We start from the raw sequence: 26,748 nt of genomic DNA, 5'->3' as shown, positions 1-26,748 counted from the left end.
AACACACACACACACACACACACACACACACACACACGCATGCATGCGCATGCACGGGCACACGCACACTCACACACCTTTACTTTTATTACAAAAATGTGTTCACTGAAGAAAAATGTGAAAGGACAGTACATTATGGAGAAGAAAACAATATCCTCTCTCGCATTCCCATCTCTCAGGGATCGTCTTTGCTAACATTTTGGTGTATTTCTCTTTACATTTATTTCTCTGGAAATAGATAAGTGATGTAAAATGATTATCTGTGATGTACTATGTAATTATTTCTCACACATGGGGTCATACTTTGTGTGCTTCTTCATATCCTGATTTGTCATGCATAATACATTGTGGTATGAGACATGCCATTAGATAAGCATTTTAATGCCTGTATGTTATTCTGTTGTATTTAGTATTAGTTGACATTCCTTGTTGTCAAACGCCCATGTTCTTTTCATTTTTTCCTACCACATACAAGGTGGTAGTAAACGTTTGCGTATCTAAATCTGCGCCTCTGGTTGTTTCTTTTCTTTTTCTTCCTTTTCTTCCTTTTCTTATTCTTCCCCCTCCTTCTTCTTCTCCTCCCCCTCCGTCTTTTTCATATTATTATTTTGAAGTCTAATTAGCTTACTTTTAAAAATATTTTGTAATGTTTCTTTATTTTTGAGAGAGAGAGAGAGAGAAAGAGAGAGAGAGAACAGGCACAGTAGAAGGGCAGAGAGAAAGGGCCACAGAGGACCCGAAGTGGGCTCTGTGCTGTGAGCCTGGTGCTGGGTTCGAACTCACCAACCATAAGAGCATGACTCCTGAGCCAAAGTCGATGCTTAACCGACTAAGCAACTGAGCTGCCACCCAGGCGCCCCTAATTAGCTTCTTAAAATGGAATGGCTGGGTCTGCACTGGAGAGCAGGGGCGCTGTGCTGAGCACTGGGGTTTAGAATGGGTGTTGTGATGGTCCTGGGGGAAGGGAGGGCCTGGGAGCAGCGAAATTCGGAAGTAACGAGGCCTGAAGAGCCATGGTGGGAATGGTGGAAGCCAATGAGGGGATAGTGACTAGTTACTAAATGCCCACTGTGGGGCAGAGACTTACGTCCCCCCTCATGTCATCCACATGGAGGCATTCGGGCAGCAGTGAAACACTTATGCTCTAATCACAGACCTGGGTGTGAATTCCTGCTGTGTCTCTCATTAGCCGTGTTATTTGGCACCGCATTAAAATGGGAATAATAATACCCTACTTCCTAGGATCATCATGAGAATTAATTGAGGGAATGCCTGTAAAGTAGATAAGGCACATAGATAATGCACAGTAAACTTTGTTACTACAGTAGTGTGATTATAGGAGTGTGATAATCCTCCCAGCAACCTCGCTTGGCCTAATCCCCATTTGAGAAAGCTGCCTGCAATTAACAACTTAAATCGGCAATGCTTGCCAGTGCTTTTACCGGATACCGATACCTAACCTTCGCGGAGAGCAGCTGGAATTGGGCTAGACCTTACATCACTTCGGGATAAGTGTCCGTCCTACAGATGATGAAACTGATGTTCAGAGAAGTGAAGATAGTGGCACAGTGTAAACTCAGGCCTCCCAGTTCTGGGTCCCACGACGTTTTTGCGACATCCTGGTGCGTCCCGGTGTTGGAACTTCCCGTTAGAAGTGAGGATGGAGAGGGGCGCCTGGGTGGCTCCATCGGTTAACGTCTGACTCTTGATATCAGTTCAGGTCATGATCTCCCGGTTTGTGAGTTTGAGCCCCGTGTCAGGCTCTGATTCCCTCTCCCCACTTCTCTGCTCTCCTCCAGCTCATGCATGCTCTCTCTCTCTCAAAATGAAGAAATTAAAAAAAAAACCTTAAAAAAAACAACAACAAAAAGAAGTGAGGATGGGGAGAGTAGGCAATGCTCCATCAAGATTGCTTTGTCATTGGGTAGTGCTGCGCTTTCATTAACCTCACCAGCACCATTAACCGGGCTCCACTCCAGTGGCTCAGAGCCCTTCACTCACATAAATGCCCCTTCCCCTGCCAGGAAAGAGAGGGCAAGTGCACAACTTGTCTGAGTTAACAGAGCATGTCGCTCACCACGTCAGGAGGAGAATGCGGGAGTCTGGCCTGGGCCAGCCCTGGGGAGCCGTTGGCTGAGTCCCGGTTGCGAGGGAGTTGAGCCTCCGTCCTTAGCAAGAAAGCAGAGATAAACAAACCTCGCTCAGAAAGCAACTCGAAAGAGCCGACAGCATCTATTAATTATACTTGACTGGGGTGGTCAGGGCTGCAGTTCCGAGCGTTTGGCTATTTATGCAGGCGTTAGGCTCTGTGCTTACCCCACTTCCCAAACACAGACACCCAATGGCCGTTTCTCACAGTCTGGGTGGTCCACCCCCACGGATCCAGCCCAGAACAGTCTACTTCTCTAGCAGGATGAAACAGAACCCTCTCCTGGCAAAGTCTCTGAAAGCACCCCTCCCTCCGCCCCCATCTTCACTTTTCAATCCTGGAATGTTCACCGCCCCCCTCTGTGTTTCTCTCCAGGGCTTTGGCTCTCAGGAGCCTTCAGGTGTGATCTTGTATCATCCCAACAGGAAGAGCTTGGAATATTTCCTGATAGATAAGATGGCAAATGTAAGGCCCAGGGAAGTAAATCTTCCTCTGCATGGCTGAGCCTTGGGTCTGGGGCAAACACCCAGTCTGGAATTAGACTGACGTTCCTACCCAGTTCTGCTGCAGCCTGTGGTACGCATGTGTCTGGGTCACTTATGAGTTAGGGAGGGGACAGTCTCTCAGCTCTTTCTCCTTGGCCCCTACTGGGTACTGGGGAGGGGCCGGGACTCCTCTCAGCTAGCCTACAAGTCCTTTTGGCTGTCAGCTCCCACACTGTCAGCACCCACTGCTAGGCTGAGATACCTTCAATATAAAGGACAGAGGCAAAACCAGGGACTCCTGGGAGCATGCAGGGGGACCCGAGTCTACCTTGCTTTGCCCAGTGCTTCCTGAGTTCCCGAATCCACAGCAGAGAGGTGCACCTGCACCATCTGGTGAGTGGTACACCCCACCTCGGCAGCTCATCACTCATTCCTTTGCTCTGTTGCTTTTGAGCCTTGTACACCTAGCAGCTAGAACTGACTTGACGCAGCCCTCTGATTCACTGTCCTGGGTTGGAGGGCACAAGATGGCAGGGCTCGGCATTTCCTCTGTGCTTCCTTCTGGATCCTCAGGCCAATGGCTGGCATAGAGTAGGTGCTCAGTAAAGGCTGTGGAAAGAGCAAATGTGAAGTTGTGCAGGAGTGATTGTGTATGTGTGTGTGTGTCTGTGTGTACTGCATTAGGGGCTTACTGGCAAGCTCCTGGAACACTTCAAATAAATAGAACCTGGAAGACATTAGGCAGAATCCACTAAGCCCCCCTGCCCCTCCCCCAGAGTCTCTCAGTAAGAATGCTGGTCATCTGGGCATGAAAGACAGCATCTCTGAATCCTTGTTTGGACTGGGCCATTACCCAGCTCCGTGACCTTGGGCAAACCTTGTGTTCCTCACTTGTAAAACAAAGGAGTTGAGGTAAATCACTAGACTCTCAATCCAGCAGATGGTCAGAACCCTGGCCCTACCTGCTACCCATTGAATCAGAACCTCTAGAGCTGGAGCCCAGGACCCAGTATTTTCACTAAGCTCCCTGACTCCACCCCTAGTGCCTCTGAAGCTGCCAGGTCAAGGTAGTGACGCTCAGTGACCTCTGACAGTTATCAAGAGTTCAGGGTGCAGAAAACATGGGGCTCTGTCCTGGCCCCTGGTGTTTGGGGCCAGGAAGCCTGGGGGAGGTTTATTGAGCAGAATCTGCTGAATGGTATTTTACACACACACACACACACACACACACACACACACACACACACAAACATGCACACCCTGCAAGCTCATATACATCCGTGTAGCTTCAGATGCCACAGTCCTGGGGAGTGCCACGTGGCAGCAAGGATAATCTCATTTCTCCATTTCCCGTGCCTTCCTCAGACTCTAGCTTGTCTTTTGAATTTACTTTTCCCAACTGCATATCAGAAGAGTCCCTGGAAAAGGGAGCCCACAGGGACAATTGGCTTCTGGCCACACTCTGTCTGGGTCTCGGTGTTCATAAATGCAGAGCGGAAACAAGAATCCTCCCTCCGCCGAGGGATAATCTGCGAACAAGTAAGGTCAAGAAGACAACGCAGGTGAGCACGTAGTAGAGGCAAGCACCCGGACTAGTCGCAGGAGTGGATTGTGGATTCCCGTAGGTCTGCGCTTCACGCAGCAGCCTTGCTCCTGTCTCTCCAAGAGAGCTCCGTATTCTTCTTGAGCCTCTGTTCCTGCCTTGACTGAGCTGGTCCTCGATGTGCCTTTGAGACCCAGTTTGGGAGTCCTGGTGGCAGGCAGACCTTGAAAAGGCCCCCAGTGGCCTACGGATACACTTCCATAAATCCCTGCCCTTGAGAGCACACTGGCCTAGTGACTGGCTCCTAATGAACAGAGTAAGATAGGGTGTCCCTTCTGAGATTGTGCTTCCCATCTTGTTCGTTCTGACCCTCTCCCTTGCTCCTTTGCTGGCGCAAACTGTCATGCTGGAAAGGCCCATGCACTTGGGACTGAGGGTGCCCTCTGGCCAGCTGCTCAAAAGAAACTGGGTCCCGCCAACACCCACTGAGTTCGGAAGCAGGTCCTTCTCTGGCCAAGCCTTCCAATGGGACCCTGCTCCTGGCCGCCGTCCTGCTTTCTGCCTTGTGAGAGGCAATGACACAGGAGGCCCCAGCCAGGCATTTCCGGATTCCTGAGCTGTAGAAACTCTGAGATGATAAATGCGTGTTGTATGCCACTTTGTGCTGATTTGTTGCATAGCAGAGATAAATAATACAGACGTCTTCTTCGGGAAGATTTCCCATGATTCTCTCCATACCCCCTCAGGGCCAGGCTCCCCTCCCCTGCCCACATTCATGAGACCCTGCATCACGTTTGCTGGCATCACATTGGTTCACTGGTCTCCCTTTCTAGGTAGGGACGACATTCTCTTTACCTTTTATCTCTGGGGCCTGGCCCTGTGCCTGGCACACAGTAAGAGTTCAGTAAATGTTTGCTAAGTGATTGAGAGTCTAGAATCTCCATCCCTCCTGACTTTCCCACCCCTCCCCAGATCTGAGTTTGCTTTTTCAGAACAAGGGTCAGGTTACTCCAAGATTCCTGACCAATGGAAGACACCAGCGTGCTGTGGGCTGTAGGAGGGGGCTGGGTGAGCACAGAGAAGGAGCTCAGCATTCAGTCCAGTGGTTTTGGAAGCCACATGAGTCACCGGAAAGCTGAGAGCGGGGAGTGAGGAAGAGAGACGGTCTGTTTGGGCAACGTGCCATCTCTAACTGGCCTGCTTCACACAGAACATCCTACCTTCCTACTTCAGAACATCCTCGGACATTTCCAGGCTGGAATGATGTGCTTGGCCAATTAAAAGTGCCACCTTTGAGACCCAGTTTGGGAGTCCTAGTAGCAGGCAGACCCTGAAAAGCCCACCAGTGGTTTCTGCCTTCAGATATACTTCTATAAGTCCCAATGTTAAGCCAAATGTCAATACTTCCTGATATAATAATTTGCCACAAATTTGGTGGCTTAAAGCCACAGAAATTTATTCTTCCATCGTCCAGTCCAAAGTCAGTGTTGGGCTGACACGGGCTGAAACCCAGGTACTGGCAGGGGCGCACTCCCTCTGGAGGCTCTGGGTAAGCACTGCTTCCTGGTCCCTTCCAGCTTCGGGTGGCTCCTCTGGTTCCTTGGCTTGTGGTGGCATCCCTCCAATCCCTGCCAATGTGGTCCCATTGCCTCCTCCTCTTCTGTCTGTCATCTCCTTTCTTACAAAGACACCTGTGACAACATTTACAACCTGCCCTCATGGTCCTGGATAATCTCCCCATATTAAGATCCTTCCCGTATCCACATTTACAATGTCTTTGCCATATAAGACAACATTCACAGATTCCGGGGATTAGAATGTCACATTTGTGGGGGGAGGGCAGGGCAATAATAAGCCTACACTGGAGGGTGTGCCCGGGAGAGAAACTTAGGCATAGAGCAGTGCAGCATCATATTCTTGTCTGGAAATTGAAGGCTGGAGTCTGAATTCCCAGATGAACTTCTCCACCACTAGCTCCTGCCTCCAAATGAGGGGAAGCCCAGGACAGACAGGGCCAGCTCTATGTTTGCCGGTCCTGCTTTCTAGAGTCCAGCCCTGCCTTCTCCTGGATCTCCTGGTTCCTCCTTCCTGGTCCTACCTCCTGCCGGCGCCTGTGTGGGAGGTCCTGGCTGCAAAGCAGGGACTCTTCCTTCTCTCTCCCAAGAGCAGCATCTTTCCCTCTTTCCCGGGCAGGGGCTTGGTAGCCCCAGAGCAGAGGAGGCTGTAAATGCCCCGCCTACCCACGGGAAACAGCTGGGTCCTAGGCACATCCTGTGGACTTAACCCTTTCCAGGCCTGCTGACCACTCCTTGAGCCTGAGCTGCTCCTGTGTGTAATGCTGGCAAATGGCCCCAGTATTGTTTATTGAGGGACTTGAAAGTGTCCACCCTGCCAGAAGCCAGGAAGGGGCAGGGTCTGGTTACCCCCTGGGGGGGTCTGGTGCTGACCACAGTAGGAGGGGGGTTGCCTGGGGCACATGAGCCTCGCCTTTGGTCATCACTAGCCTCCAAAAGGTCTTTGTTCAGAACCAAACTATACCAGGCTCTGGGATGAACCTGGACCAGGTGCCCCAGGGTGAGGCTGTTGGAATCTGTTTACTTAGCTTTCTCCTCACCAGACTGTACGTGTCTAGGGAGTAGGGACTTTGTTTATCTTTGGCTGATAATAAATTCTTACAAATGGCCTGAATAATGCTGAAAGTTTCCAGCTGTCCAAAATTATTCTCCTTCCCTCCCTCTTCTGACATGGGATTCATTTGGGAAAGTTATATGGTACGACGGGTGTGAAAATGCTTCATAAAGTTAGGAAATTACACACCTCAAAGATCGTCATTGGTAGAGGCTCCGAGAAGCTGCAAGTGGGCACACTTACCTGCAGGAGGGTGGGGAGGCCATCCATTACCAAGTTGATGACAGTAATAATCTCTCTGCTGTGTGCCCCGGTGAGAGTTTCATGGGGCTTTCGTAACTACTGTCTTATGTGATCTTTCCCACTGCCCAGAGCAGAGATGATCCCTCTCACTTGCGGATAAAGAAATTGAGAATTCAGACACAAATTTAGTAGTTTGTTCCAAATCGCACAGTGGCAGTGTGACGGTGGGCAGGGATCAGCACCCAGGTCTGCGGGTCCTGAGGCCTGGCTGGGGCAAAGCAGGGAGACGCTGCAGGTTCCAGGGAAAAAGTAGGCCCAGTAGCGGAGACAGCAAACAAAAATTGGAATCTAAGACCCAGGATGAATGTTTGGTAGTTTCAGATCCCTTCCCTGGGCGACCTAGGGTGGGTACCCGGCAAATAGCCTCATATTATTGAATGCTAAATGTGGGCCAGTCCTCTGCTGGGTGCGTTGTATGAATTATGAATAATTCATCTAATAAAGATAGCAAAGGAATAGGGATGGGATGGAGGCTGTGGAGACAGAGGGTGGGAGTTGAGGTTTCTCTGGAGGAGAAAGTGGCCTGGGGCAGAGGCATCATGATTTACAATATGCTTTTCCACCCAGAAGGCCACAGAACAAATCCTGGCAGACTGGTCGGCCACTATGGGCTTGAGGGCAGGGGGATGCGGTGGGTATTAAAACTTAGAGTCCTGGGGCGTCTGGGTGGCTCAGTCGGGTGAGAGTCGGACTCTTGATTTAGGCTCAGGTCATGATCCTACCATTGTGGGATCAAGCCCTGCATAGGGCTCTGAGCTAAGCATAGAGCCTGCTTAAGATTCTATCTCTCCCTCTGCCCCTCTCCCCGACTTGCGTGCATGTGCGCACGCTGACTCTCGATAAAATAAAACATAAAATAAAATAAAACCTAGAGTCACAGCAGGCCACGAAGTCGGCTGGGGTGTGAGCCTGGACACTCTGGCCTGGCCCTGATGGGCTCTATTGGCCCCTCCTCCAAGTCTCAACAGAAAGACAATAGTCCTAGAGAGCCACCTCCTCGGGACAGGACAGGCGGGTGCCAGCAGGCCCAGCTGGACAAGGAGCCCTTGTGCAAGGCCTCGGTTCCAGATCCTGCTCCACCCTCCTTGGCCCTGGGCAGTGGTCGGAAGTTCAGATCCTGGGGTAAGAGGAGGCTGGAGCTCACAGTAAGGGCCAGCCCTGGGGCTGGGGGCACCTGGAGGTCTCTAGGAAGCCAGGGTAGGGTAGCACATTCTGGGTTTCCTTACTGGTAGCCCTGGGCAGCTTCTGGTGGAGCTCAAGGGGTGGAACAGAGAAGCCAGGTTTCCAGACCTTTCTTGTTTGATCTACACAACAACCCTTTGGTGTGTAAATGGAAGAGATGATTTCTCCCATTTTACAGATGAGAAAACAGAAGTTCAAAGAGGTGGAAGTTTTATTTGAGGCCACCCAAGGAGTAAGAGGAAGCTCCGGGATTCCTGCCAGCACAGGGGAGTGGGGCTAGGAAGTGAGGATTGAAAAGTTTGTTCTAGGCGAAATGGATCCTGAAAAGAGGGATTCAGGCTCCTGTTAGCCAGTTCTCCACCAATCCACCTTTTCCCTCCATTTCCATTGCACCCCGCCTCCACCACTCCCCCCTCCCCCCACCCCCACGGCGTCCTCCCCCTCCCCCACACCGGCCCCTGGGAGCCTGGGCCAAGCCTGCAGCATTCCAGGAAGGGAGACACAGGGTCCCCCGCCGCACAGCCCAAATCTACACGGCTTCGCCTTGAAATTCCACGCACCCTGGGCATTTGGCAGGAACCCGGAATGCGCTTCATCTGAACAATTTGTCTTTCATGGTGCATTTGCATCAATCAGCTCATTGTTCTTTTCCCGTTTTCCTGGACCCTTCGCTCTGCAGAGGCGCTCCTTGAGCACTTTGCTGGCGGGGAAAGGCGCGGTGCGGGCATGGGCGCCCCCTGGTGGTCAAATCCGCACTCACCCATCCTCGTGCCTCAGCTCGGCTTGAACACAACAGCCTAGTCAAACCTTCCACGTGGCCACCCCAGCTCACCACTCCCTACCCAGTTCCCAGGGCCCCTGGGTGGAGTAGGAGGGAGAGAGTTTATGGCAGGTGAGAATGCACGACTCAGATGGGTCAGGCACTTCATAAAAAAAGGGGTGCTGTTGTGAGAAAAAGGGATAGTCCATGAGTCCAGGGCCAGGCTTCAGCCCCCGAGCTTCCCTGACACCTGTGTGGCCATAAGTGATTCAGCTTTGGGCCTCAGGGCTCATCTATAAAATGAGCCTGGCCTGGAGAACAGCGTGCAATGGTGCTAAAATCCTGGGTGTGGAAGCCTGACACATGGGGTTTGAATCCTGCCTCTGCTACTTGCTGGCTTGGTGCCAGGTGTTTACCCCTATGAGCATCAGTTTCTTGCTTTGTAAAATGGTGATGATGATAGAGTCAGTCCTCGTTAGTGGTGGATTCTGTATTTGCAAATCAGCCTGCTTGCCAACATTTATTTGTGAGCCCCAAATCAATAGTTGTGGTGCTTCAGTGGTCATTTGCAGACATGGGCAGGTTGGTAACAAAATGTGAATCATCCAAAGCACATGTTCCCAGCCAGGGCTGCGCAGGATGACACTCTGACTTCTCCTCTTCGCTCTCCTACTGCACACACACGCTCTTCTTGCAGTCTATTTAGTGCCATGTTTTTTGCATTTTTGCACTTTTTGTTGGTGATTTCACTGTTTTTTTTTTCCTTTTTAGTGTTTATTTATTTTTGAGAGACAGAAAGAGACAGAGAGCAAGCAGGGGAGGAGCAGAGAGAGAGACAGAGACACAGAATCTGAAGCACGCTCCAGGCTCTGAGCTGTCAGCACAGAGCATGATGCAGGGCTTGAACTCATGAACCTCAAGATCCCGACCTGAGCTGAAGTCAGATACTTAACCGCCTGAGCCACCCAGGCTCCCCTGATTTCGCAGTTTAATTTGACTCCCAAGCATAGTGCTAAAGTGCTCCCTGTGTTTCTAAGCACAAGGAGGCTGTGATGTGTCTTACAGAAAAAATACATGTGTTAGGAAGGCTTTGGGCATGAGTCATAGTGCTGTTGGCCATGAGTTCAATGTTAATGAATATATATGTATGTAGGTGTGTGTGTATGTATACACATACATACATATACATACATATAAATAAGGTGTCTTTAAACAGAAATACATATAAAACAAGGTTCTGTATTGATTGGTTGATGAATATGCTGTGACCAGAGGCTCACAGGAGCCTGACCCTGTATTTCCCCAGGGGCAGTGGTTCAATATTTGCTAATTTAGTGTTTGTGTGACTTTTCAGAATGTAACAGCCTTGAGTAACAGGAATTCACCCTTCTTACCTCATGGCCTTGCTCTGAGGTTTGACTATGTCAAGTGTGGTCTCCCAGTTCTTCCAGTCCGTGATGTGTGAGTCCCGTGTGTTGATCTCCCGAAGCCCCTGAACCTAGGGCTGTCAGGCAGCCAGAGGTGGGACCCTTCAGCATGCACACGCAGAAACGTGGCAGGCTAGGCTGTGCTGCTCTGACCTGGAACGTCTGATTAGGGACATCCTTAGGGACACCTAATTCATTTGGTTTCACAGAAAGGTCCACATAGCTCCAGAAAACTGTCTGCAGACATTACCTCATTCGAATCTCACAACAGTATTGTGATGGGCAATGTCATTTTTCCCATTTTGCAGATGGGTCTGAAGCTCAAGGGCTAATTACCCGGCCCACGGTCACTGGGGTTACACAGCTATAGAGTCAGAGAGCGTCCCATTCCATGGTCTTTCCACCCCCAGGCTCTTTCCTATTAAAGCATGATGCTCTGGGCGACGTAAGAGCCAGAACTTGTTACTGACATTTTAGTGTAAATGAGTGCACCACGGTCCCCAAAGAAACTGGCTGAGAGCAAGTGGGAGATAAACATCTGAGCTACTTCTCTGCCTCTGCCTCGAACCCAAATCACCCTGTGGGCTCTGAGTCACCTGCCCCACTGTCACCATGGTTACCTTCCCGCACATTATGTACAACGCTGGTACACATAAGCATCCCTCACCCATTTTGCCCCCCGCCCATCCCTCCCACATCCTCTCAATACATTTAGTTTTATTTCAAGTGTCAGTTATTTTATTATTATTATTAATGTTGTTTTAGAGAGAGAGAAAGCATGAGCGGGAGAGGGGCAGAGAGAGAGAATCCCAAGCAGGCTCCATGCCCAGTGAGGAGCCCAATGGGGGGCTTGATCTCACGACCATGAGAGCATGATCTGAGCCAAAATCGCGAGTCAGTTGCTTAAGCGACTGAGCCACCCAAGGAGCCCCTCAAGTTTCAATTCAATTAAAAGTATCTACATAGTTTTTGACCATGTAAATATTTTGCACATCCAAATTATGTGGTAGATTTTGATTAACATTTCCTTTTTATACAACTTTGTTTTCTGAAGGTTTGCCCTGTTTTAATTGCTTAGTGGTATATGTGTGTCTGTGACTGTATCGGCCTCCAATTTTCTGATGGCAGAGCAGAGCCCAGTCCATCCAGACCCACAAGGGGATCTAGGGATGAAAAAAAGAGCCTTCCTCACCCTAACCTTTTGCTCTAATCTGTGGCTGTTACTAACTGGGTCTCATCCACAGCTGACATGGATGCTGATGCTTAACCATAACTGTGGACTGCCCTTTGCCCCTTCCCTATCCATCCTCAATTTCCTGCTCCCCTTGCCTTCCTCTTTCGTGGTTTGTTCCTTCATTTTGGTGAAATGAACCATCTCCAGCAGCTTCCTAGCAAAGAGGCAAAAGAATGTTGAGGCTTTGCATATATATTTGAGAGCATCTTTCTTCTACTTTCTTCTACTTCTGATAGTTTGGCTGGGTATCCACAGCATTCTAGTTAGAAATTGTTTTCCCATAGAATGTTGAAGGCATTTTTCCTATTGGATTCTAGTTTCCAGTATTGCCATCGAGAGACCTACGCCATTCAACTTTCCAGTCTTTGGTATGTGACCCACTCTTGTCCCTGGAAGCTTGAAATATCTTTTGTCTCCTCTCTGCCTTAGGTCTTTGTTGCAATAGAGGTGGGTGCTTGGAGAGGCTTATGCCTTCCGTTCTAGGAAGTGTATGTAGGTGTGATTTCTTTGGTAATCATCTCCTTCTAAATTCTCTTATCTCTCTTTCTGGAACTTCAAATAGTAATATATTTGACCTCCTGGATGATCCTCTCATCCTCTTATCCTCTTGATCTATTACCATCCGTTTCCGTACATTTGGGAAGATTTCTTCAACTTTCTCATCCAGCTCTCTATTGAGTGTTACATTGTTGCTATCACATTTATAATTTCCAAGAGTTTTAGATATTTTTTCTGAATGTTTCTTTTCCTTCTTAGGCAGCACTGCGTTCCTAGTTCATGGACAAAATAACTTCTTTCTATTAATCGCAGGTTTTACGAGTTTTGTTCTGTTCCTTGCATTGCATGATTTGTCCACATTGCTTTGAATCTGCTTGTTTTTGGTCTCTTTCAACTTAGATGTTTTTTTTTTAATATCTGACGATCCTCAAATGTCTATGTATATATATGACTTTAAGACACTCAGAAGCTGGGGCATCTTGTGTAGCTCAGTTGGTTGAGCATCTGACTCTTGATTTCAGCTCAGGTCATGATCTCAGGCTTGTGGGATGGAGCCTCTTGTAGGGCTCTGTGCTCAGCATGGAGCCTGCTTGAGATTCTCTCTCTCTCTCTCTCTCTCTCTCTCTCTCTCTCTCTCTCTTCCCTCCACTCCATCCCTCTCCCCAGCTCCCACGTGTGCTCTCTTTCTCTAAAAATTAAAAAAAAAAAAAAAAAAAAGAGAAGAAAGACACTGCAAAGCTAACTAGAAGCTGTATGTGTGGGTGGAGCTGGTTTTCATGGCTTCGACTCCGGGGTGATCAAGCTGTGATTTTGTGGATTCACTACAGGATGCTCACATGCCAATGCCTTCTCTTGGGATGGTCCATTTTCCTGGGTCAGAATCTTCTAGTCTCCTGCCAGGGAGTATGAAGCTGGATACCAGTGCTCCTGCTCCTGGAGCAGAAGCAGGAGGGAGTGGGTGTGTCTAACACTTCTATTTGTCAACTTTCCTTAATCCTCTTGTTTTTAGTAAAATGCCCCTGTTCTCAGCTGTGCCTGCTGCTCCCACATCCCAAAGCTCTCTGGTCCAGTGTCTCTAGAGAGAACACTTGTCTTTATTTTCTTTTTCCGCTAAGGCTTGAAGCCTAGCATTTAGGTGTTTGCACTGACACCACTCCCATGAAGATAACAAGGACTCTCCACTTGCTGAACACACTCGGTGGAGTGGGCTTCTGGGGTGTTGGCACAGTCGATCACCCCCACTTCCTGGGACTCTGTCTTCCATTGACTTCTACGCTACACTTGTTCTGCCCACATTTCCTGTTTGCTTCTCAGAATTCCTTCCTCTGCTCTCCGTCACATGTCCACTTCCCGCGGGGCTTCGTCCTCAGCTTTCTGCTCCTGCCTTTCTCTTCCTTCCTTCCTCTTCCTTCTGCCTCCACCATCTGCCCGTCTTATCCATGCCCATGGCTGTAACTACTGTGATAAACTGGTGGTTCCCAGTCTGCCTTTCCAGCCACATCTCCGCCTTGAACTCTATCCCAGATCATCCAACTGCCCGGCTCCTGGACGTTGCCACTTATCTGTCCACTGAGTCTCGAGTCCTACCTGTTCAGAACTTGTCATCATCAGCCCCAAACCAGTTCTTTCTCTGTGATATATTTCCATTTTCAGCTCAAGGCACCACATGCATCCCATCGACTAAGCCAGAAAAATCAATTGAGAGTCTTCTCCTTTCCCACTCCCAACTGCCACTGCCCCCACCCCAGACCACATCCACTCAGCTGGTGCTGAAGATTGTCCTTCTAACAGCCTATTGAGCCATCTCCGCCGCTACCACTGCTGCCTTAATTCAGGTCCTCCTCACAATCGCCTATTATTATAGTTGTTTTGTTATATTTGTATATTATTTATATTGTATTTGTTTATTTTTATTATTACCTCTGAATTGGGTCCTTGGGCCTCCTATTCTTCCACTCTCTAATCCAGTTTTTATACCGTAGTCTTTTGTGAATGTTCTGCAATTCACACTGACCGTGTTACTCTGGTTTATAGCCCTTTAATGGACCTCAATTAAATGCATGAAGTCCAGGCTTCCTGGCACCTAACGTGTTTTGTGACTTGTCATCATCCCACATCTACTCTGAGCTTCATCTCCTCCTGCTGTCCCCAGCCTAGTCCTTCACACCCTAGCTAGAGCAAGCTGTCCATAGTTCCCTGCACTCCATGCCTTCTCATGCCACTATGGCATTCCTGGGGCATAATGCCCTTTCTCCTTGGTTTCCTATGAACTACTATACTTCCTAAAAAACCTGGCTCAGGGATTACGTGGTTGGTGAAACTTCTTTTGAGGCCCTTCTGAGAGAGTTCATCATACCTTATCAGTCCTATAATAAAACACATATGTTGTTCTGTGTGAGTAACAAATATTTGGGGAGTTTTTAAGATATATTCATGCGGACAACAAAGCAGGAGATAAAGGCTATCTTTTGTCGGCATTTTAGTCTGCATCATGAAGAATTCGCATTGATCAAGGCAGAGGAGGATACAGGGAGGGTATAGCAAGTGTGCATTTCACCTTAGGCTTAAATGCCCAAATGATTTTGAGCTGATTGCACGTGAATGTGGAGGGGTTGGTGAGAATACATATCGTTTTGCCACAGGCTGTGAAGTATTTTGGTTCCCCGTCCTCCACAGGCATCCTGAGAATCTCAATATCCTTAAATAGCAGAAATGGTAGCATGGATATTCTTTACCCTTCCATCCCTTTATTCTATGCCTTCTGAGGAGTCCGCTCATTCGCTGCTCCACACTGCCTCCTAGTGCCGCTGCCTCTTCCTGCAGCTCCATTTCCTCAGCTTCACGCGCTCGCCCCCCGCCCCCCACGCCTCAAGAGAGCCAGGCTGGAGGTGTCCCTCCCTGGAAGGAGGATCTATCTGGAAGTCCTTGGAGTCACTTGTGCACACACAAGTCAGGCATTCCCCACCCCCATGTGGGTCCTTGAATGGGTTTTCAGAAGGTCTCTGAGTCCCTGGAAATTGGTGTACGTGAAAGCTTATGACTTTCAAAATGTTGTATATGAATGTTATGGATTTCACAAGCTTATAAAAAACGTTCTAAATGCCTGCCCCAAAGTAAAGAACCACATAACCATTTAGCTCCTCCAAGGAGTTTCTAGTCTGCAGAATGACCTCGCTTTAAGAAAGATGAACATTTAAAAAAAATTTTTAATGTGTATTTATTTTTGAGACAGAGAGGGACAGTGTGAACAAGGGAGGGGCAGAGAGAGAGGGAGACACAGAATCTGAAACAGGTTCCAGGCTCTGAGCTGTCAGCACAGAATCCGATGCAGGGCTTGAACCCACGAACCATAAGATCATGACCTGAGCCAAAGTCGGCGGCTTAACCAACTGGGCCACCCAGGAGCCCCAAAAGATAAGCATTTTTAAAGCAGCTATATTGGGGTCACAGTAACTGCCCTGAAGAAACAAGGCTATCAGAAAAGGCGTATGTGTTGTGGATAGTCTCTTCCAGCAGTGGGTGCGGCCTGGGGCTAGACACCCTTTCGATTATCATTTGGGTGGAGAGGGGTGGAAAAAGATAGGGAAAGAAGAGATTCACAAATGATCTCGTATATATGGTCCGTCACAAATAAGACACACACACACACACACACACACACACACACACACACACACACACCCCACACACCCCTCCCTCTGGTGGCAAGGAGGAGAACTTCCTCTCCAGCTCCTGGCAATAGAACTTCAGCTGCTGGGAATATGACTCAGTGCCAGTTTTCTCATACAAAGACACAGAGAACTGAAATAAATATCACAGTTGCACAACCAAACCGTTTTATGAATTTTCTTATGAAAATTTCCCAAACTTGGGGCACCTGGGTGGCTTAGTAGGTTAAGCGTCCTTCAACTCAGGTCATGATTTCAGGTTCGTGGGTTCAAGCCCCGCATCGGGCTCTGTGCTGACAGCTCGGAGCCTGCAGTCTGGAGCCTGCAGCCTGTTTTGGATTCTGTGTGTCTCTCTCTCTTTCTTTACTGCTCTGCGTCTCAAAAATAAATAAACATTAAACAAATTAAAAACAATTTCCCTAACTTGTCATTTCAGGGACATTTTAGTGAACCACAAACCCAGAAAATTCCCAGAGCTTACTTGGAATGGCCAATCCCGCATTTAATAACTCAAATATTACGGACTTACTGATTGATTGATTCCTGTCCCTGGCTGTCATTTGACAAAGTTAAAAACCATACTTCATTTTTTCTTGATCCTTTTTATTTTTTTCTTTATTTCATAGATGAAAATAAGTGGATCAGGAAAACAACAATAATAATATAAAAACATAGAATAGTGGCTCCCAAATTTGGGGGGGTTCCAGACCCCTTTACACTTTTTATTGAGAACCTTAAACAATTTTTGTTTAAGTAGGTCATAGCTCTCAATATTTACCTTTCTAGAAATTAAAACTGAGACATTTAGGGATGCCTGGGTGGCTCAGTCTGTTAAGTGTCTGACTTTGGCTCAGGTCATAATCTCACAGTTAGTGGGTTCGAGCCCCGCATCCGGCTCTGTGCTGACAGCTCAGAGCCTGGAGCCTGCTTCAGATTCTGTGTCTCCCCACTCATGCTCCGTTTCTCTCTGTCTCAATAATAAATAAACATAAAAAAGATAAAAAAAATAAAACTGAGACATTTAAAAAATATTGATTAATCCATTTAATAATTATAATAAGCCCACCTTACATGTTAACATAAAGTATTTTAGTAAATATAATGCTATAATCATACAGACCAAAACAAATATAAATAAAATAAGTTATCGTTATGTGTTTTAAATAAAATGTTTTATAATAAAATTCTAAAATGAAAGTGCCTAAGAAAAAGAGTAGCATTATTATTTTACATTTTTACAAATCCTTTCAATGTTTGGCTCGATAGGAGACAGCTGCATTCTCCTTTCTGCTTCTGTAGTTGATCTATTACAATGTTTCGGTTGAAGCACACACAAAACATCCACCCTCCCACAGATACCTAGTTAGAGGAGCCCTTTCAGAGAATTCTGGATACTCCTCTTCTTTTTTAGTGTTTATTTATTTTTGAGAGAGAGAGAGACAGAGCATGAACAGCGGAGGGGCAGAGAGAAGGAGACAGAAAATCCGAAGCAGGATCCAGGCCCTGAGCTGTCAGCACAGAGCCCGACAAGGGGGTCAAACCCACTATTTATGAGATCATGACCAGAGCCGAAGTCAGCTGCTTAACCTACTGAGCCACCCAGTTGCCCCAAATTGTGGATATTCTTCTTGGGCGCTATATTAAAACTCACCAAAAGGGAGTTTTTTAAAAGTTAGCTACCTTGTGGAATCTGAAACCATATAATGAAGTTTTGTTACAATGAAGCCCAATGGCTTATGTACCATTTTGAATGGGTCTTTTGCCCATGCCCATGATTTTGTAGCACTATACATTGGGCATTGGGCATTTGGAAAATATTGGAACTTTAATTTGTGCAGATCTTCCAAATGTTAACACACTTCACACATTACACAATGATTTTTATTTTTTATTTTATTGTATTTTTAAAGGTTTATTTATTTTTGAGAGACAGAGCATGAGCAGGGGAGAGGCAGAAAGAGAGGGAGACAGAGGATCTGAAGCAGGCTTTGTGCTGACAGCAGCAAGCGGATGCGGGTCTTGAACTCACAAACCATGAGATCATGACCTGAGCCGAAGTCAGACACTTAACTTACTGAGCCACCCAGATGCCCCATACAATGATTTTTAAAAACCATATTCTTTCATATCACCGCCGATTGCATCAGAAAAATCTACCTATTTGGGAAGCTCTCAGGTTCACAAAGGAAGACGCAAATTTTGCAAGATTTGAACTTTCAGCTGAAACCTTGAATTTTATCATGAGCGACATATATGCTCAACTGATTTCTTTGAAGCAACAGTTCCATTTCTTTTTTTTTTTTTTAGAAAATATCTACGAATATTCAAGTTCAACTACCCATAGGTTTTCAGTTAGTTGTTCTATCAACTGGGTGGCTCAGTCTAGCTTCAGCTCAGGTCAGGATCTCACAGTTCATGAGTTTGAGTCCCGCATTGGGCTCAGTGCTGACAGCTCAGAGCCTGGAGCCTGCTTCCAATTCTGTGTCTCCCTCTCTCTGCCCCTCCCCCATTTGCACTCTGTCTCTTTCTCTCTCAAAACTAGATAAACAAAAAAAATGATTCGCAGGGAAAAAGCAGCTAGAGGTGCTGCATTCTATTCTGCTTTGGGATACGGCTGATGAGTTCACTGTGTGCTCACCAAGTTTCACAGAATGCAATGGACACTTTCTCCTGTTTCCTGTTAAGTCAAACTGCCTTCGCCTCAGTGAATGTGTGGTGGGAAGAACACAGTGGCCCCTGGTACAGTTCAGTGCCACTACCTGATTCCTGCTTTGGCATCAGCACTTTTCCCCACCGTTGCCTTGGCACCACTAGTGTGAATGAATGCCAGTGCGATGACAAAGGCGAGGGATGTACCCCCAAGAGTCAGCAGACCACTCTTTGAGGGGCACTGCCGTGGTCAAGCACAGGGTAGCCCGTGATGGGGGAGGAGAGGTCTTAGAAAGCCCTCCATCACCTCCACCTCTTGCTCTGGCTGGGAGAATGAACTTCACCCCCACTCCCACTGCTACCCCCAGTTTGGTTTCCTACCTCTGCCCTAGTGTGAAAAAGGGTTTGGGGGGCACCCACGGAAGCCCAGCCTTGGGGCTTTGGAGAGGTTATTTTATCCTGGCTGGGTCTTTTATTTTATTTTATTTTTTTTTAAGAGAAAGATGGAGTATGAGCAGATGGAGACACAGAACTCGAAAGGCACTCCAGCCTCTGGACTGTCAGTACAGAGCCTGATGCGGGGCTCAAACTCATGAACCTCCAAATCATGAGCTGAGCTGAAGTCAGATGCTTAACCGATTGAACCACCCAGGTGCCCCCTGGCTGGGGTCTTAAAGGGACTTCATTGGAACCTCTGATGGGGAAGGCCCCTTCCCGGTCAATTCCTCCCCAAGATTCCTGTGACACAGTCCTGGTGTGGGGGCAGGGCTGGAGTCTGTAGAGGGGTTTGGAGTGGAATGGAGAGGGGAGGACAGAGCTGGCAGCCACCTACGTGTTCACCAGGCATCGAGGCGGGGCCTTTGTCTGCGTTGGCGCCTCTTCCCCTGACGTTCCTGGCCCCAGCCTGGCCATGGGGTGAGGAGGTGGTCATAGTATAGGGTGACCTCTGAGAGGCTAAGTTTACCACTAACAAAGGCTCAGCTGTCCAGCTGTTGTTTCTACATATGTCCGAGCACATTGTTGGAGGGGAGAGCAGTTCATCACCTATGTCAAGGTCAGTGAGTGGCTGTGGCCACTTCTCCCAGGGAAAGGGCATCCAGACACTCTGGGGTGCCAAGAACTTGGACAAGGTGGCTTCCCAGCCAGCTCTTAAACTGCTCCCTTAGCCATGAGCACTCCAACCCTATTTCAGGACCCCAGGGAACAAGCAAGGATTCTCCGGGGCCCTGAGGGCCAATTTCCTGCACTGTCTTTGGGCAGAAAGCTTCTCTCTGTGTTGTCCATTTGTCCGATCATTTATTCACTGTTCATTTATTGAACACCTTTTGTGTGCCAGGCATTGTGCCGGGCGCTGAGGATACAAAAATAGTAAGACATGGTGTTAATATTCAAATTTATCCAGAATATGTGTAATGTGTGACTTCAACATTATGGGGTAAGTGCCAGGAAAGAGGGACGCACAGGGGCTGTGGAGCCTGGACGAGGGCTCCTAATGCAGTCAGGGGTGGTCAGGGTGGGCTTCCTGGAAGAGTCAATGTGTTGCAGAGATTTGGAGGAGGGTAGGTGCAGTGGGCCTGGGGTGGGGGTGGGAGGGAAAGGCCTTCTTTCTGAGAGGTCTCTGCTGCTCCAGGAGTTTTGAGCGGCTCCGAGTGGCCGGAGCTAAGGGAGCGTGGAAGAGTGGGATCCCGAATGGCATGTAACTTGACCACGGGTTTACATTTCATCCTGAGGCCACTGATGGGGGAAACAGGGAAGTGACAGGACTGCATCCTCTGTTTTAGGAAGACGGTTCAGGCAGCACCGGGCTGCCTGAGGCAGGTCAGAGACCCCGAGCCAGGAGCGGGACAGAACTCGGTGCTCAGCTGATGGTGGGATCAGAGGACCAGAGGAGTAGTGGGGACCCTGGGATTTGGGGCGTGGCTAAGTGGTGGCTGTGTCATTTTCTGTGACATGAAGAACAGAAGGAGGTGCAGATGTGGGGTTTGGGGTGGGACCCGAGTGCGAGTGAGTATGGGGAACAGGAAGTTGTGCACCCCAGGTCTGCTGCTGGCGTAGCCCTGGCACGAGGCACAGGTTTGGCACCAGGAGCTGAGATTCTGTCCCCACTGACTCATCGTCCCCCCTTAGCCCTAGGACTAAGTTCAGTGCTCTGACAAAGAAGAAAATAATGTCTTCTGCAGCATGGGAAGAAGGAATAGAGGGAAAGCAGTGAGAGAGGGCCGGGACACAGGAAGCTTGTGTCCAGGTCCCCAGGACTGGCTCTGCCAGCCCAGGCAGTGGTGGGGCTTGGATCTGAGGCTCATTATGGTTTCCCCAGTGCCTGGGACTCAGGGGCCTCCACCATGAGTAAATGAATGAAAAGATGGCATCTGTGTGGGACCTCTAGAGTCCTCTGGGTCTGGAGCATGGCAGGGGACAAGGACAATGGCAGGAGGCAGCGCAGGACAATTCTTGGCCATGCCTTGTGTGAAGGGCTCTCCTGAGGGGTGGTGCAGATTGACATCAAGCCATTGCCCAGAGGGTTCTGTCTGCCCAGAGTGGGTGCCCTTTCTCACTGGTGTAACTATAGTAGTTCTTGAAAGTAGAATCTCTAGACCAGCAGTATCAGCATCACCTGAGCACTTGTTAGAAATACAAATTTCCAGGCTCTACCCAAGACCCCCTGAGTCAGAAGCTCTAGGGGTTGGGCCTGAAATCTGTGTTTTACCAAGACCCCCACAGGGAAATCTGATGTGCTATATAAAAGTTGAAAACCACGGGGGCTAGCAGAGGCCAGCTGACACCGTGCTGAGTTCGAGCCCCGTCAGCTGCCCCTCATCCCCAGACAACTTTCTCAGCGGGAAGGGAAAATGATACACTTGGAGAGAAGTGAGCCAAGTCAGCGGCACTAACAGGAAGTCCCGTGCAGGACAGATAAGTGGAATCTGGGAAGGCCTCCTGGAGGAGGTGGCTTCCAGCAGGGAAAGCAGAGTGAAAGCAGAAGGGAGTAACGTTTCTGCTTTGGAAGACGGCAGGCTCAGAGATGCAGAGGCGGAAACCCATGGAATGTAGGCTGGGAGGCAGGAATGGTGTGGCCAAGATGGAGGTGTGGGCCAAGCTGGGAATTGGGGGGCAGGAGAGGCCCCGCTGGAGACAGTGCTGAGGGTGGGGGGGGGCGCTGTGGGCAGAGGGAGGTGGAGGCAGAATTGGGAGAGAGACACAGTGAGCTGGCTTTCCGGTTCTAGCCTGGCTGACTGCTCACACGCTAGTTTGAAGAGAATTTGTTTCTAGAGTGAGGTCCACCCCTGCTTTGCTAGCTCACTCTCCACCTCTGTCCCCCACATCCCCTCCCAGCCCCACAGCGTCAGCCCCAAACTCCACCTGTTTATTATGGGATTTCTGGAGAAGCTGCCTGTTTTTCAGGGACCTGTCAAAACCAGGGCCGGCCCCAGGCTCTTGGGCATGAAAGCTTAGCTGAAAAGGAGGTCTGGGGTGGGAATGGGGGTGGCCTTTGGCCCCCTCCTCCATCACAGCGCTGGGCTTATAGGGGAACTGAGCAGATGGGCCGAGGAGGACTCGAGGTGGCGATGCTGAGCTGGAAGAGAAGGGTGCTCCAGGGAGGACACAGTAGGTTTGCACAGGGGTGTGGGAGGCAGTCAGAGTGTGGGAAGGTGGTGGGATAGGTGCACAGCTGTGGAGGAGAGAGCACAAGAAATGCCTGCTGTTGAGATGGGGGTCAGCCCCCTCTCTGCCCAGTGCTGGCGCCCCGCTGGGCCTCCCCCAGCTTCCAGCCAGCCCGGCTGTGCTGCTCCCATCACTGGCCTCCGCCAGACCTCCCTGGAGGGGAGGGAAGGGCCTCCTCCCCACAGAGGCTCAGCGTTGGAAATGGAGACTAAAGCCATCTGTTGCTACACAGCCAAACCTCTTACAATCAGGTAGATAGAGAATAACGAATCAAAGCACCACTTACAGTTATTAATGTTGCAATGAATTCTATGGGGTTTTGGGGGGCCCCAAGCCTGGTTCGTTCCAAACTCCTGGGGGAAGGCATCACACTGGCTGAGGATAAGCATAGCTCCTAACTTATTAAGCACCTACTCTGTGCCAGATGGCAGGGGCAGGCCTGGGTCAGGAGCCCAGAGACCAGGTGCGGGTCTCTGCTCTGCCTCTTCCTTGCTGGGGGACCTTGGGTGCTTTGCTTAACCATTCTGAGTCCCCAGTTTCCTCATGGGTAACATGGGGTTAATAGTAGTACCTACCTCAGGATGTTACCTTGAGGCTTCCATGAGAAGATGCCAAGAGCTAACATTTCTGGGGCATTTGCTTTGCGCCAGACATTTGCAAAGCCCTCCAGACCCGTTACCTCATTCAAGCCTCCCAGCCACCCTCTGAGGTAGCTGCTATTATTATCCCATTTCACAGATGATGACATAGAGGCTGGGAAGGGCGAAATTGCTTAAGTCACACTAGTGAGTGTTACTAGGGAGTTGTGTGTGGGTTCTCTGTACTAGGCTATGTCTGTAATGCCACAGGCCTTAATGGAGAGGCTAATTTGTGGCAGAAAATTGAGGGGTGATTACTTTTTGATTCTTTGTTCCTTTTGCTCCGGGCCTTCTCAGCCCCCAGCCTTGCATTCTCTTGGAACTCAGCCACAGGAAACCTGACCCTGGCTTAACGTGCGGTGGGCGGAGGAGGCGGGGAGGGGGCTGGCTGTCACCTCAGTGATGCTGAGCAGTGGGGGGGAAGGCATGTGGGGGCAGGGCTGCCTGGAAGGCAGAGGCCTGAGCCTTGTCACTTGCTAATTTGGGCTTTTAGGCTTCCCAGACAATGCCAGGGCAGTCAGGCTGACAGGTGTCACCACTGAGGGGATGGCGCACTGACTCCACAACCCATGGCCTTAGAAGGCTTAGCTCCTCTGGCCAGACACTTCCTTCCTTGCCCTGTGGCCTCCCCTGCCCTGGAACATTGGGAGCCCATGGGACCAGAGGCTGGGATCCCCTCCAGGTCTTCTCCTGTCACCTCATTTCCCCCAAATGGCTCCCTCTTCTTGGATTGGCCCCTCTCTCCCTAGATCTGGTGAGTCCTGTTCCCATGCCCTCTCCTCGAACTCCTCCAGCAATTCATTGAGCTGGGGTGTCTTGGGAGACCTGAGAGGACATGGACCACATGGGCCCAGCTTCGGCTCAAGGCTCCCTCAGACTCTCCCTGAACTTTCAGAAGAGGCTAAGGGAAGGCCATCAGCTTTGCCCTAGGGATGGGGAGTCCCCATGGAAGCCAGGCTCACCCCTCAGGTCACCGTGCACAGTTTCCAAATGAGGAGGCAGTGGCAGGCAGGGACCCTACAGGGGGTTAGAGCCTAGAAGGCCCACAGCTGGGTTAAGTTAAGGCCCGGGTGGAAGGGCCAAGGGTAGGTTCACTGGCTCGGTATAGGGTGGGGTGGGGTGACGCTGGAGGAAGTACCTGAACAAGGTCAGGCTGAGCATTTCACACTGAACCCGCCACAGAATGGATCACAGGAGGGCAAGCGCTACCTCAGGACGCCAAAGGAGAGGATAGAGAGCAAGAAGGTGAAGATCCTAGCAGGTTTGGGCTGGGGCCGCCAGGTGCAGTCAGCTGGATTCTTCAGCTCACTTGGAGCTCCGAGTGGCCAGGAGAGGGCTGGAAATAAAGGCCAGGCTGGGCTGCAGCCGCCACATACCTGGGGGGGCACCACTTTCCAATGTGCCTTGAGGGTACTTATGAACGAACGTTAGGGTTAAGGGCTGGGCCAGGGGTCTATTAGAATTAAAAGGAGGGAAGGCGGGATGAGGGCTGGGGTGTACTCAAGGGGACAGACATGCTCTAAGTGCATCATGACTAGAGCACTGGGCTGGCCATTAGGAGACCTGGCCCACTCCCCATGTGGCCCCTTCTCTCTGGGCCTCCATTTCCTCAAGGGCACAGTGGTTGCACTGGACAGTCTCTGAGCTCTGACATCCTGTGATCTTCTGGGCAAGTTCAGAACTGACTTCTGGGAAGGCCAGGCCCTCGGGCCCTGGATTCTGGCCAGGGATGCATGTGGGTCGGCTCCAGGCTGTCATCCCCTGGGGACACTGGACCTGGGCTGGTTATTCTCATGGAGCCCCGTCTGTGCCCCACCCCTCCAAGCCCACTGCTTTTCTGGCATGGCCCAAGCACAGCCTGAAGCATGACGTCCCGGGGCCCAGCAAGGCCTTACAGAGTGCATTAGGTTCTTATTGCTGCTATAACAAATTGCCACAACCTTAGTGATTCCAAATAACACAAGTTGATTATCTTATAGTTCTGGAGGGCAGAAGTTCAAAATCAGTCTCCCTGGTCTAACAGAAGGTGTCGGGCAGCCTGCTTCTGTCTTGAGGCTTGGAAGTGAGACTCTATTTTCTTGACTTTTCTGGCTGTTAGAGGCTGCCTGTATTCCTCTGCTCATGGTCAAGTCTGTCGTCACAGCGAGCAGTGTAGTATCTTCTATGTATCATAGTCCTTTCTCTCTTTTTTGCTCTTTCTTCCTTCATTAGGTGTCCTACTACAGACCCTGATGCTAATGCCTCAGTCTAATAAGGACCCAGGTGATTTGATTGGGCCCACATGGATAATTCTCCATTTCAAGCTCATTAACGTCATCAGATGTGCAAAGTACTGTTTGCCATATAAGTTGACAGATTCACATCTTTTTCATCAGTATGTGGGCAACTTTGGGGGGCCATCATTCAGCCTACCACTGGGGGCTCCGCCCAGGGCTCCTGCAGGGCCATGAGGACTGTTTCTCTCTCCATGTTTGGGGAGGGTCCACCTTACCAGGTGAGTGTCTGTGCCAGATGTGACCTCAGAGTTCCAGGGGCAACTGCTCCCACTTCACAGGCAGAATGAGAGGTGGGCGACCCTGCCCCTGGGCAGGTCTGCACTGAGAAGGGGGCAACCTTTCATGAGGTGACAGTAAGCAAGGAGGGCAGGAGAAAGGCTGCAGAGGCACATGGGCTGGGGCGGAGAGTGAGGCCCAGGGCCTACACCATCCAGCAGTGGCCCCTCAGCCGGGTGTGGGCGCCTTCCAGCCAAAGATCACCAGCCTTGCAGGTGGACTCCCAAAGCAGGGGCCTCCGGAGTGGTCCACACACAAAGGGAGACTGGGGCAGGTGCCAGGACAACAGGGCATCATTGTTCCATTTTTGAAGGCTACCTATGAACAGACAGCAGCAAAGAGGCTCTAGAGAAGCTGACAGGTTGGGGTAGACTTGAGGGTGGAGAGCTGGACCCCATGGTGTGGAGGAATTGTGTCGGTGCATTTGGGATGTGGGATCCTGGCCCCACTCCTTCTCACAGGGACTGAGGATGATAACATCCCAGAGTCTAGGATTCATTGTGGTCCCTGAATACCCTCTTTTGTTCTTCCATTTGTCTGTCTGCTTTCTGTATTTCCTTTCCAAAAAGCAGAATAAGCCATGCAGATAATTTATTTTTTGGGGGTGCATTTTAAGATGTTGTAAGAAAGTTCTTATATAAATTACAAACATAATAAGCCAATGCAATAAACTCCAGTAGACTCACTCTAGCCTTCAAATCGTTCCTCTGACCTCCAGCTGCTCCTTGGCTGATGCCTGCCCTTGTTTTCCATCCCAGCCCCTCCACTCGGTATCCCATACCCCCAACCCCTATAACTTTCTGGACACTGTCCCTTCTTTCTGGCAGCATTCCAGCATGGGGGGCTTTCCCAAAGTGACTTGACCAGAGCTGAATTAGAGCAGCCTCTGTTGGGTACCAGAATGGCAATGTCCAGAGGACAGGGCCCTTCTCCGCTCTATCGGCTCTGTGGGTGTGCCTCCTTAGGACACCCCTGTAGACCAGCTCTCTCTCCAACTAAACAGGGAACATGTTAGAGCTCCTTAACCTCCTGCCATGTGCGAGACTCTCGCTGGCCTCCAAGAGGGGTCAGTATCCTGCTTGTCCTGTCCTGGCCTGGGATCCTGGCCCAAGAGAGGACCGACGATAATAGCCACAGGATTAACATAGCAGGCATTGTCTTTCTCTGACTATAGGATGGGTATTATGTGTTCATCCACTGTCCTAAAAATACCCAGTAAACAGGTGCAGCCTCTATGGCACCAGCCCCCTAGACTCTGGCTGGGGACAGAGGGTAGGGCAGGGGAGAAGGTGAGTGAGTCTCACTGGGTTCTAGTAATGGGATGCGAGGAGCCGTTTGGAACCCGGGAAACCTGGATTCCCGGAAACCC

General features: G+C 49.8%; 1 protein-coding gene across 1 annotated transcript in view; it reads left to right on the top strand.

The window, feature by feature from the left end:
- Positions 1-8,161: 8,161 nt before the first annotated feature.
- The window catches only part of TNNI1 (troponin I1, slow skeletal type), a 31,602-nt gene continuing 13,015 nt past the window's right edge, over positions 8,162-26,748 (top strand). Inside the window, exon 1 of the mRNA XM_029933145.1 lies at positions 8,162-8,230. The gene's annotated coding sequence lies outside the window, so the exon portion shown is untranslated. The remainder of the gene's footprint in view (positions 8,231-26,748) is intronic.

The sequence above is a fragment of the Suricata suricatta genome, chromosome 3 (assembly GCF_006229205.1).
Source record: "Suricata suricatta isolate VVHF042 chromosome 3, meerkat_22Aug2017_6uvM2_HiC, whole genome shotgun sequence".
Classification (NCBI taxonomy): domain Eukaryota; kingdom Metazoa; phylum Chordata; class Mammalia; order Carnivora; family Herpestidae; genus Suricata; species Suricata suricatta.
The sequence above is the reverse complement of the archived record's forward strand: the minus strand, read 5'-3'. Positions and strand labels throughout refer to the sequence as shown.